At 42.6% G+C, this 12196-nt stretch overlaps 1 protein-coding gene across 10 annotated transcripts in view; it reads left to right on the forward strand.

Moving 5' to 3' along the window:
• The window catches only part of PTPRM (protein tyrosine phosphatase receptor type M), a 647098-nt gene that overhangs the window by 536407 nt on the left and 98495 nt on the right, over positions 1 to 12196 (forward strand). The window lies entirely within an intron of this gene.

Consider the following 12196-nt stretch of genomic DNA (forward strand, 5'->3'; position numbering starts at 1 on the left):
CCCACCCAAAAACTTCCTGGGCATATCTGCGTTTTCACAAACACACACAGAAAATGCCATGTTTCTGCCCTTATTTATTTGCTAATTGCCTCTGCTCAAGACAAAATGTGTGTTTGTCTAACATGCTCTAGAATGCCCGGTCCTGCTGTACAATAGTAGTGTTCAGGATTTTCCAAGTTGCACTGACACTGCTGACCCCAGTCCCAGCCACAGAAAGAAAGTTTCTCTGTTACAGCCAGCGGGCCACATCTCTCCCACTGTCTTGTCCCTGTCCTCACTGTACTGTTATTCCTGCCCTCCATCCTGACCCCACTGATCTGATATGTCCCCTCTGTCCTGGTACCTCTGTCCTGTTCTAACTGACATGTTCCTGTCTCCTCTGTCCTGGTGCTGTCACTCCTTTCTTCTGTCCTTATCATCTCTGTCCCTGTCCTGTCACCTATGTCCTGTTCCTGTCACTCCTCTCCCCTCAGTCCTTTCTCTGCTCCACCTGTCCTGGTCTTGGCATCTCTGTCATGTTACGGGATACATACAATAAACCAGCAGGGGGGGGGGGGCATCCCAATATGGAGAGTCTTGACAGGGCTCCATAACTGCCCTAACCCTCTCCCATATGCCCCTTACCCTCCCCCCCCCCCCCATAACCCTATCCCTCCTCACTAGTGCCTTAACCTACTGTAAGCCCCTCAGCCCACAGCCTAATACAAACCCCACCTTCCCCAGCCTAACACTAACCCCCCCTCTGCAGCCAAACCCGGTCCTGCCTTGTCTTTTGTCCTGTCCCCACTGTTATGTCCCTGCCACCCCTGTTCACTCTGTTCTGATTCTGTCATCTCTGTTCTTACTTTCTCCCTGTCAGTTCTATCCTGATTCTGTCACATTTGTCCTGACAATTTCACCTCTTTCCTGCCATCCCCTCTCTCCTGTTCCCACTGTTATGTCTCTATCCCATCTCCTGTGTTCTGTCTTTGTCACCCATCTCTATTGCCCCCCTGTTCTGTTGTGTCCCTGTCACCTCTGTCCTGGTTTTGTCACCTCTCTGTTGGCTCTTTCCTTGTCACTTCTATCCTTGTCCTGTTACATTTGTACATTTTATTCATATGACTCGGTGCAAATTTTGTGGGGCCCATTCAAAATTTTACTATGAGGCCCTCTAAGTTCTAGTTACGCCCCTGTCATATGGGTTTGGTGGGTAGTTAGGGAGCTGTTGAGGAAGTTGTGCTGGCTGCATGAAACCACAGGAAAATGTGCGTTCTAAAAAGGACATTTGTCTCTCTTGCATACCCATCAATTGAGACCTAAATGCCTGCTGATTCTACCTCTCAGCTTCAAAATATTTGTCCATGCTTAGACATCAGAATCCAATTGGCGGAGATGTTCCACTATCACAGATGTCATCGCTTTAGCCGCTTGTTCAGACTGGTTAGGCTTTTTCTTTTTGGCAGGAACGGTGTACGCTACAATTGGGCAAAACACAACAAGAACCCTACTACACTAAGCCATGACCTGGGTAGATCTGGCAATAACCCAGCACAGGTTATTGAGACAATGGAAAAGGGGTAGAAGTGATGGCATTGATTTTTTTTTTTAAACCACACATGATGGAATTGTCAGTAAAGCTGAGGATCACACGTATTGTGAAATTCTGCATCTAGCTTATCCTGGGGAATGTGCATATAACTGCTGTAGTGCTTTACAACTCCCTACAATAAAGGCATACATCTAATATTATAGCTATTGTATGCCAACAATAACAACCCTTTCCTGCTCTACATTTAACCTCACCTGGGGACAAGCAGCAGAAACACACAATGCCATGCCTATTTTTCAGATGAGTTTTAGTCAAGCTGACCGGGTCAATTAATTAATCAGCGCCACCAGCAGGACTGCATAAGGATCAGGTCAGGTATAATTAAATCAGTGCAGCCCTGCAGTTGGATTCTTTTACAATCATGTTTGTAATTTCTGGGCTGCTTTGCTCAGCATATAGTTTAAAGCTTTTGGTTGTTGCTCATAGTAATCTGTTTTATGTTCATTTGTTATAGGATGTGTGCATTGTATGATCTGTCAACAGTTTTAACTGTTTATGCTTTTATACTTGGTATTTACCACCTGAAAGCTTGATTTGTATTCCTTTAACACAGATGCAATATATTTCTGCAGAATATAGTTACTACATATTAAATATTGCTATATACCGTAGATTTTTCTGGCAGTGTCCATTTTCGGCATTTCAATGGGACAATGGTTATGGCATTTATATTTGTCAATAATATATATTGTCTGTCCTGATTGAATTGAAGTCTAGGTTCACATTTTAACAAAAGGGCAATTTCTTTTCACATTTCATATAGCTTACTTTAAAATGTTAAATGTCATGCATTCGTTGTAGTCATACTTGCCAACTCTCTCTGAATGTCAGGGAGACTCCATGATATAGCGATCTCCCTAACTCCCTGAAGTCTAGTAATCGCTCTGATTGCACCTTACCCCCATGATGTAGCTGTTATATACTGAAAAAAATCAGGAAAATAAACATTTCAATTAGATAATTTCCTTGCATTGGTTATAAGTCACAATGATCCCAATGGGTTACATACATTTTTAAATAAAGTTTCCAATGGCCAATTGAGAGTACATTTATGTGCCAGACTTTAATTCCTTAGGAAAGCATTTTCATTTGGATGGAAGTCAATTTTATGCCTTCGCATCCACTTTTATGGATGTACACATCCACTTTTTACAATCTCACTGAAATGCTTCATTAAAAGTTGGCAAATATGGTTTTATTGGGACTAAGGAGTTGGGATTGAATGAGACATGCAGGCCTAGTCTGGTACTAGGATCATTAGGACTAGGAAGTGTTAGGAGGTTGGGAAACAACAGGGGTCTAGTCACTATACTTACCCTCCCTACATGCAGCCTAACCCTAATTCTCTCCTTTAGTCCCTTACCCTATCCACTGCATAAACCTTTCCCTCCCACCCTACTACTTACGATTGGGATGCCGACAGTCGAGACTCCTGCATTGGTATCCTCCTCAATGTCGGCTTTCCAGCTCCGGTCTTCTGGCCACTAGTCAGGATGCCTATATCAGTATTTTGACTGCCAGTATTCTGACCACCAGGATGCTAACCGCATCCCCTTAGAACAGTGGTTCCAAACCCTGGTCCACAAGTACCCCCAACAGTACACGTTTTCCAGATCACCCAGCAGGAGCACAGATTATTAAGGCACATTTTAAAAGATCCACAGGTGGAGCTAATTATTTCACTTGTGATTCTGTGTAGAGACCTGGAAAACGTGCACTGTTGGGGGTACTTGAGAACCAGGGTTGGGAACCACTGCCTCAGAATAACACTTCCAAAACAGTTATTTTTTAAAAATATTTTAAACAAGCTTGGAAATGGTATCTCTTTACAGCTTAGATCAGGCATGTCCAAACTGTTGCCCTCCAACTGTTGTGAAACTACACATCCCAACATGCCCAGCATTCCCTAATACCAAAACTGTGGCAAGGCATGATGGGACTTTTAGTTTCACAACAGCTGGAGGGCAACAGTTTTGACATGCCTGGCTTAGATCTTTTATCAGAGATTGAAGTTCAGCTATTATAAATGATCATTGTACACCTCCTCAACATCCCCCAAATTATAAAAGGGCATGTTATTAAGGATTATATCATGAAATGGGGATTGGCAGTACTGCCCTGTTGGGTTCTCAACTGTCTGCACTGGGTACAGTGGCACATGTCATCTATTCCTTTGTTTCCAGTGTCTCCTTGCCGGCAGCAGGTGTGTCTTGCTACATGTTCCCAGTCTCCTGCTGGTCTAGTGGCCATTACAGCATCCTCATGTTTGCAAACTCTGCTGTTTCCCTCCATTCCCAGCACTGGGTGCAGCCATGTTAGTTTGGATCAGCTGACTGCTTTGGATCCAATCCAAAGCCTTACTGTCAGCCAATCACCATGGCCAATCATCTAACAGCCAGGAGAGTATAAGTTCAGTCTCCAAGCACTATGGAATCGCCATTGCCAGTTGTACAAACTCTGCTAGCAGTCTTCTAAACCTGATCCTGGTTACCAAAGACTCCAGTGCTAATTCCAGCTGTAGAACCAACTGTCCCGCAGCTAATCATCAGTCCATTCTGGTGTTCCCAGATAGCTGTAATGTTTCACCTGCTGTACATTCCTGCTTCCCTGGCTATCCTGGGTAGCTCTACAGCTCTGCTCATCAGTCAATCCCGGTGTCCTGCTGTCTCCAGCTCTGCTCATCGGTCAATCCCGGTGTCCTGCTGTCTTTAGTACTGCTCATATGTCACTCCTAGTGTCCTGCTCTGCATAACAGTTTAGTCTTTGCTGCATTATACAAGGTACACTTCATGGAGTATTTTCCTGTTTTTTTTTCCCCCCACGGGCATGGCCACATCGCCAAGTTATGACACCACCCCTTCATGAAATAGACCCTGCAGCTGTCTCTACCAGCATAATGCCTTCTATGAAACATTCTTACCAATGCATTGTTCATGGATTATACATTAAACATGACATCTTTTAAACAAACTAATTTTGGTTCTTGTGTAATATCACGGTGCCCGGCTAAGCTACATTGTCAGCATAGCCCAACGGCTGCCTAGCGTAGTCAGCGTAGTGACTCCACGGCAGCCCTGCGTAGTCACCGTACACATCGCCCCTGCCAGCTCCCCCCAGGGGGGGTGGCAGCTTGCGCTGCCTGTGTCCCCGGGAGCCCTCCTACCCCCCACACAGACTTCGGCGCAAGCAGGGAGGCTTCTATCGGGAGGGGGGGGAGAGGTTAACGTAATGGTAGTGGGGACTGTTTTAAAAAAAGGAGGCTTGTCCTGGTTATTTTTGGGGTGTGTATTTGACGTCAGCAGCGAGCTCTAACAAACTAACACATGGCTACTGCATGACTACTGCTTGGTCCAGTCTATGTAGCTGTAGGGCTACCCTTAAGCATGATGTTCCTTGTTCTTTATATACTTGTGTATGCAATTCTTGTGTACGCAATTGCAAATGCGTTTCAGTAGCTCTGAGGGTGAGTTCATGCATACACGTGGGGAAACAAACATATCCCTCTTTGAAGCATGGACCACAGGAACCAATGCCATCCTGAGAATGGCATCAGTTCCTGCAAACAATCACTTTTAAAATTTGCAGTTTGTGTCCCACATCAGAATGCTGATGATGAATGAGCCTGTTATTTAAGACAATCAGAAACTACTATTTCCACACGTGTAATGGGCCCATACAGCTTCATGAATAAGTACCTATTGTATATATATACAAAGTTGTCAAATTGTCTTTAACATAGCTGCTCAGCCACATACTGTGTAATTTTTCTGTATGTTCCTTCCACTATTTATTGGGCTGTGGGGTCTTAAATTTTTTTTATTTCTTTTTATAATGATCACTTCAAAGAACCTCGCTTCATGTGCTCTACAATTAAATAATAGTCCCATCAATGATACTAATCGAAATAAGTCATTTGTTTTGTAATCCGTGCATCTGTTATGTAGACTTACAAAATCTATTTTAGTCATTCTTTCCTAAATTGGATTTTTTTCTTTTATCAAAAATATTTTAGAGAATTTAATCAGAGATAAACTTCTCTCCTGAAATTAATATGAAAATATAAAATTCATGAGTCGCTAAACTACTCACTATAGAGTTTTGTTAGCTGTGTTATAAATCCAGTTATTGAAGGTTACAGTAACGCCATACCATTTTAACAATATATTTGCATTTTCCACTTTATGAAGAAAGACATTGAAGTGTTATAGAGCCAGGTAGCGGAATCCAAAATGAGAATCCATAAAGGAAAGCCGTAGGTCTTGTATAAGACGAAGAGTCATTTGTTATACACTGAAAAGGTATTAAAATGTAAGTGTGCCTAGAACCGGAGTACATCACATAAAGCTGGCAATTACTGTCACTAAACTACAGATTATTCTGCATTCCGTGTGTGTTCTTGTGCATCCAGAGATAAAGTGCATAGGAGGCTGCTACTTATTTATATGTACATATTATTTTTTTATTCAATGTATTTGTTTTAGTTAGTACTATAGTCTTTATGCCGTGTATTGCACAGGAAGCTTTCAGGAGTAAAATGTAAAAGTGTATATAATAAAGTTGGCTGATGATAGAAATTCGGTAATTGAATTTGCCCATGTGCGCATAACACCAGATCTGAACAGCATGTGCGCATGCCTCTGAGTCTGAAGTTTAAGCAGTGGTCGAAGTGGAAATTTTAAAGTGGGGGGTATGGAAAATTGAAGGACGATGCTCCAGAAAAAAGGGGTGTGGTCACTTAAAAGGGGTGTGTCATATATCTCTTATATACATAATGCAACACATTAGTAGACCCCCTTATACTTGCCCCTTAAACATGATGCCACACAGAAAGAGACAAAATGCAAATGGAAGGAGCCAAAAAATCACACCATGCCACCCAGATTGAGCCATAATTCACGTCATGCCACCCAGATTGAGCCAAAATTCATGTTATGACAAATGGATTAAGAAAATTTTTACTTTTGGCCGCACGGATTGAGCCAACACAATGCAACACAGATTGAGTCAAAATCTGAGGACACAGGGACCACGGGGAGGCAGGAACAGGGGGGGATGGACCGTGGGGAAGCAGGGTGGGGAGTACTTTTGGGAAGGTTGGGGGCGCAGGTTTAATATTAAAGTTTACAGACTTGTTTCACTGCGCACACCTCGGCAGGTCTCCAGCAACGGCAGGGGGAAGAGCCAGCACACTCCATGTGGGCTCCTGGCAGCAGCAGGGAAGAGACCCGGGCACAACCCACCAGGGTACCCGGTGGCGGCAGGAACAGAGACCCGGGCTCTTCCCATTCGGGTGCCCGGCAGCGGCAGCAGTAAGATAGGGTTGGTGGGGGTCTGGCGTCTCCGTTGTGTGTGACAGATGGCCATGCTGCTTGATGGAAGCGCACGCTGTCTGTGAGTAACAGCGTGCAGCTGCTTCCTTCTCCTGGGAGAACGGCACCCTATGTGGGCTCCAGATTCCGGCGGGGTACGGTTAGGGTAGCAGCGTCTTGTAGGTGCAGCAGGCTGGACACCTTCAACTGCCTCCTGCTGCACACTTTTTAAATAAATAAAAATCACTTCCAGGTCAGTGGTCGAAGAAGTGTCGGTATGACATAACGCTGTATACGGGCTCCACTTCGACCACTGAGTGTAAGTACATGTCACACTGTGGATTTAACACTGTTAATAGAGCAACACTCAAACCATCCTCCTGCCACCATTAGCAGCAAGCCACTATTTGTATTCACATGCATGCTTCCAATATTACCACACTAATCACATTCCCCTACCCCCACATCTTCCTCTCCATCCAAACTCCAGTGACCATCCAAATAATACTGACATTTCTAGCATTTGATATTTGCTGCTGCGTTTGTCGCTGTTTACAGCAAGTCTGAGATAGAATAAGTAAAGAAAATAACCAGCGCTGGCTGTGTTTCTCAAATAATTGGAGGTGTGACGGTTTCTTTCAAATAAAAATAATTTTTATATATTACCAGATATATTACCAGTGGTAATATATCGCTGCTATATAATAGAGACATCCCTCCCAGTGCATATTTATCCTGGATATAGGAGTTCAATCGTGTCTTAAAGGGGACTCCCACACATTTTTTTAAACGTAACAATTCATTTATTATATGTGTCCAGATTTTACATGTATGTTTTGCATCTTATCTTATTAGATTATTTTTATTTGAAAGAAACCGTCACACCTCAAATTATTTGAGAAACACAGCCAGCGCTGGTTATTTTCTTTGCTTATTGTATACTTTTTAGGGACTGACTATCCCTTAAGCAGCCGCAGTTATTATCTTTTATATAAGTCTGAGATAGAGCTGGGTTAGGAACAATGGGCCTTATTCGAGTTCACTCTTTCTGACAAAATCCTTCTTAGATGGACAAAACCAAGTGCACTGCAGGGGGGCAGATGTAAAATGTGCAGAGAGAATTAGATTTGGGTAAGTTATTTTGTTTATGTGCAGGGAAAATACTGACTGCTTTATTTTTGCACTGCAATATAGATCTCACTTTGAAGTAAAACCCCACCCAAATCTAATTCTCTATGCACAAGTTATATCTGCCCCACCTGCAGTGCACATGGTTTTGTCCATCTAAGAAGGATTTTGTCAGAAAGCGTGAACTAGAATAACCCCCAATATATCAGAGCAGGAGGAATTGATCTGTATAATATATTGAGTGAGCTGATATGATTAAAATATCATGCCTGGGCTTGGAATATTGATCATTCGGAATATCAGAGAATACTTAGCCATTCACATCGGCCCCTGCCCAAAATGGAGCTTACTGGCTGTATTCCTTACCATGTGCACAAATATCCTCTAGGGGTCATTTTTGTTAGCCCTAAGGTGTATATGTATGCGTACATGTGGAAAGAGTGTACCTAATAATAGTTGCTAGACTGCTTTCTAATGCTCTCATTCTCCAAGTTTCACAAATATTCTGTGCACACCATGGCAGGAATATATTCTGCTTAATAGGAAGTACGTGACATAGGGTCATAGCCTCGCTAAGTAGAGGGGAGCCATTGTTAGACTGTAAACAAAAAATCACATTAGACAAAATAAACAGCACCTACAGTATACTGCAATATAGTAGACAACTTTATTTCCTCCTCCCTTGTTCCACACCACCACCCAGAACCTCCTTCTATAAAAGAAGTGTGGTATTTACTGGTTACTATATCATGTAACATTTTTCCAGTCTGCTGCTTTTCACCTATTTTATCTAATTGCAGCAAACACGTTTTTACTACCTATATAAATATTTTCCGCTTATCGTTTTATGCATCCTTTGTTGTTCCAGTTTCACAGACAGTACATAGGCTGCTTTATTGTTTGTTTTCTGTATATTTTTTTTTTATCTGATTTTCATTCAAACATTGTAATGAGCAGTGAAATACCATCTTGGGGGAAAACATTCATCACTTTACTCTATATAACCCCTTCAATCCTTTTATATTTTATTATTTGCCATTAAATGGACATGAAAAACCTTTCATCAATTTGTAGCAGCTTAAATTATGCAAATGATTTTGAATGTAATTATAATGCACCCTTTGTTAATTATAAATACAGCCTTTATTTTCATATAGATAGTATTTATGTCATTTGAATAATTAAGCATTCAAGCTCATTGCCGGTTTCATGGGCAAACTGTAATTCTTGTCTGCTTACTTGGGAAACGACAGACTCTAGTTTATTGCACTCAACTGTTCGCTAACACAGATATATTTTCATAGCGTGGAAGAATTATGCAACACTATAACTGTTCCATTATTTTGTGAATTTAAGTAACAAATTAAAAAGTTTTCACGGAAAGTAAATTTTACAATTGTAGTACAGTTAGGAATTGGAAATGAGCGTCATGTGATGGGCTAACATCCTATCACAGGATGACCTCTTCGGCCAGATGTGTCCACACTGCAATAAATGCTGGTGGTTTCCTTGTATAAACACATGCATGCACAGCTTGAAAACAATATGTTATTTTCATGATTTGTTCATCTATAAACCTGCTAATTAGAGTTCATAATCTAGGATTGTTGTATAGGCAGCAGTGGTGGCTCTTACCTCTGTGGAGGACGGGGGCTGCCGCAATCTCGGGCCCCCCTCCGCAGCTACATGCTGGTCCCCACTGCCAGTCCCAACCCCCATAGCGATACAGCGCATGAGCTGGTCTCAAGCCTCTATGGGCTGCTTCGGCAGCAGTCCATAGAAGCATATTCACGGTCCTGGGTCCGGCACAGTATTGTCCTTCTGTTTTTATGGGCTGCAGGAGCAGCAGCCCATAGAGGCATCCCAGAGGGAAGGAAAATCCCAATAGGACTGCCTTGGGTGACTGGCAGGTCGGACTTCCAACAGGAAGTCAATGTCAGTCACAGTGAAGCCATTGCAGTCTAACAGACTGCATCTGGCTTCACACAGTGGAGGATTTTATCTGGACGGGCTGCAGCCCTGCAGCCCATAGGTAAAAACCGCCACTGATAGGCAGTGAAATAACAAATTAAATAATCATTGGAGCTAAAACATGTTACATATGGTCCATTGGGTCGACCCATATTAGGTCTACAATCACTAGGTTGACCCCATATGATCAAAAGGTCGACAGGGTTATTAGGTCGACACATCGAAGGTAGAGAATTGAAAAGGTCAACAGATACAAACACAAGCAGAATGTTGAAATGGAAATGGTTGACCTAAAAGGTCAACACACATTTTATTCATATTTTTTTTGTGTCAATGTATTAATTTAACTATTTGTGACCCCTGATTGGTATAAGGCATCCCCTCGCATGGATTGCTTTGTTCACCATGCTTTGAGCAAGGTTGGGCAGGTTACTATTACAATCATAGTCAACGTGAAAAGGTAGAAGAAAAAAAAGGAAGGAAAATGTTTTTGGAAAAAATGTGTGTTGACTACTGTCATGTTTACTATTTACCCTGTTGCCTGCTCAACCTATTGACCTTTTACCTAATATAGGTTGACCTATTATCTGAATACTGAGTGTGTCTGTCTGTTCTTCAGAAATCTAATATCTAGTAAATTCAAAAAAAAAAGAAAATAATTTATTATCAGTGAAAGTCATACATACAGTTATGTGCTGGGAAGTAATATTAATTGATCATGTACGTTACTGATAATAATAGAGAATATAAAGTAAATCTATTATTTGTTAACAAGAAATAGCAATTTTCCCTTTAGGAAAATATTTTCCCCTTAATTTGTACGTTATTTACCTTCTTATTATGATTATGTATTAATCTTTTATGGAGAAAGGAAATGCCTATTTCCCTCTATTTGTCACCTACCTACACAAACAAACACACATAAAAACCCACATCCACCCAGCCAGCCAGCCACCCACCTACTCACCATAGTGATCGTAGGAGGGGGGTTGCTGCTGGCCGCAATGCCGGCATCCATTCCTGTGCACAAGCATACATGGCCAATAAAGTTGATTCTATTCTATTGTATTCTGCTGCTTCCAGTCCCTGCCACGGTTCTGGTGCCTTTACAATGCAGATCAACCTCAGTACTGAACATGCGCTTACCCCAAGTTCCATAGGCTGCTTTGGCTGCAGCCCATAGAAGCCAAAGAGGCAGCTCGCGGGGAGGGAACTCCTCCCAATGGGACTGCCTTTCTGGTGACTGGCAGGTCGGACATCCAATTGTAAGTCACTGCCAGTCACAGTGATGCCAGTGCCTCTGGCTTCATTAACACTGAGCTCAGTGACGGATTTTACCTGGTGGGGCTGCAGGCCATAGGTAAAAACTGCCACTGGTAATAATGAAGTATAACATACAGTGTAGAGCTGCTCTGCTCCATGATCAGGGTAATGTGGTCTCTTGCATGCTTTTAAAAAAGGCCCTAGTCTTGTATCCACAATGAAGGAAAATGTGGGATTTTTTTTTATCACAATACATCTGGAAGGCATATGGTCCTTATTCCAATGACTTATGCCTGTTCCACATACACTTTGTAGCAGCTCATTCTAGTCTTACAGCACGTGCATCTCCATTCTTGTTGCTACAGTATATGTGGCTTATTCTTGGTTCATTATGTAAAGAGGAAGCGGGGGTGGTATTGCTCGGAGAAGCAAAAGGTACAATATACAATGTACATTCCATATTCTGCAAAATAACCTGACGTGATTGTTAGGTTAGACCTCCAGCCTAATGACATCATCTAGTGAACAGCTAAGACTATCGTTTATGTTACTTTAGTCAAAGTCACTTTTTTTTGTCTTAAGCGGGTATGCAATCAGGGATCACGGCTGTCGATCCCTGCCGACAGCCATGATCCTGGCCCGTTTGTGGTCTGATCGACCGCAGAACGACAGGCGGGATTCAAGGGGGCGTGGCCATGAAAACGGCCTTGGATTGGCGATCTGCGGCCGGGATCGCGACAATCCACAGGCGTTATCGGCAGAACGGGACCAACAGCTTCTAAAGTTGGGCCCATTCTGCCGTGATCCCGCATCAATGCTGTCACTAAAGACAGCATTGAATAGGGAGCCGCCGCTATTTCCCACGTCGGAAATAGCGGCGGCACATTGCATACCCCCCTAAGTCTCTTAAGAAGTAATTGTGGCAATTTTGCTT

Source organism: Crinia signifera, chromosome 5 (genome assembly GCF_055691185.1).
Source record: "Crinia signifera chromosome 5, ASM5569118v1, whole genome shotgun sequence".
In the NCBI taxonomy this organism is placed as follows: Eukaryota; Metazoa; Chordata; class Amphibia; order Anura; family Myobatrachidae; genus Crinia; species Crinia signifera.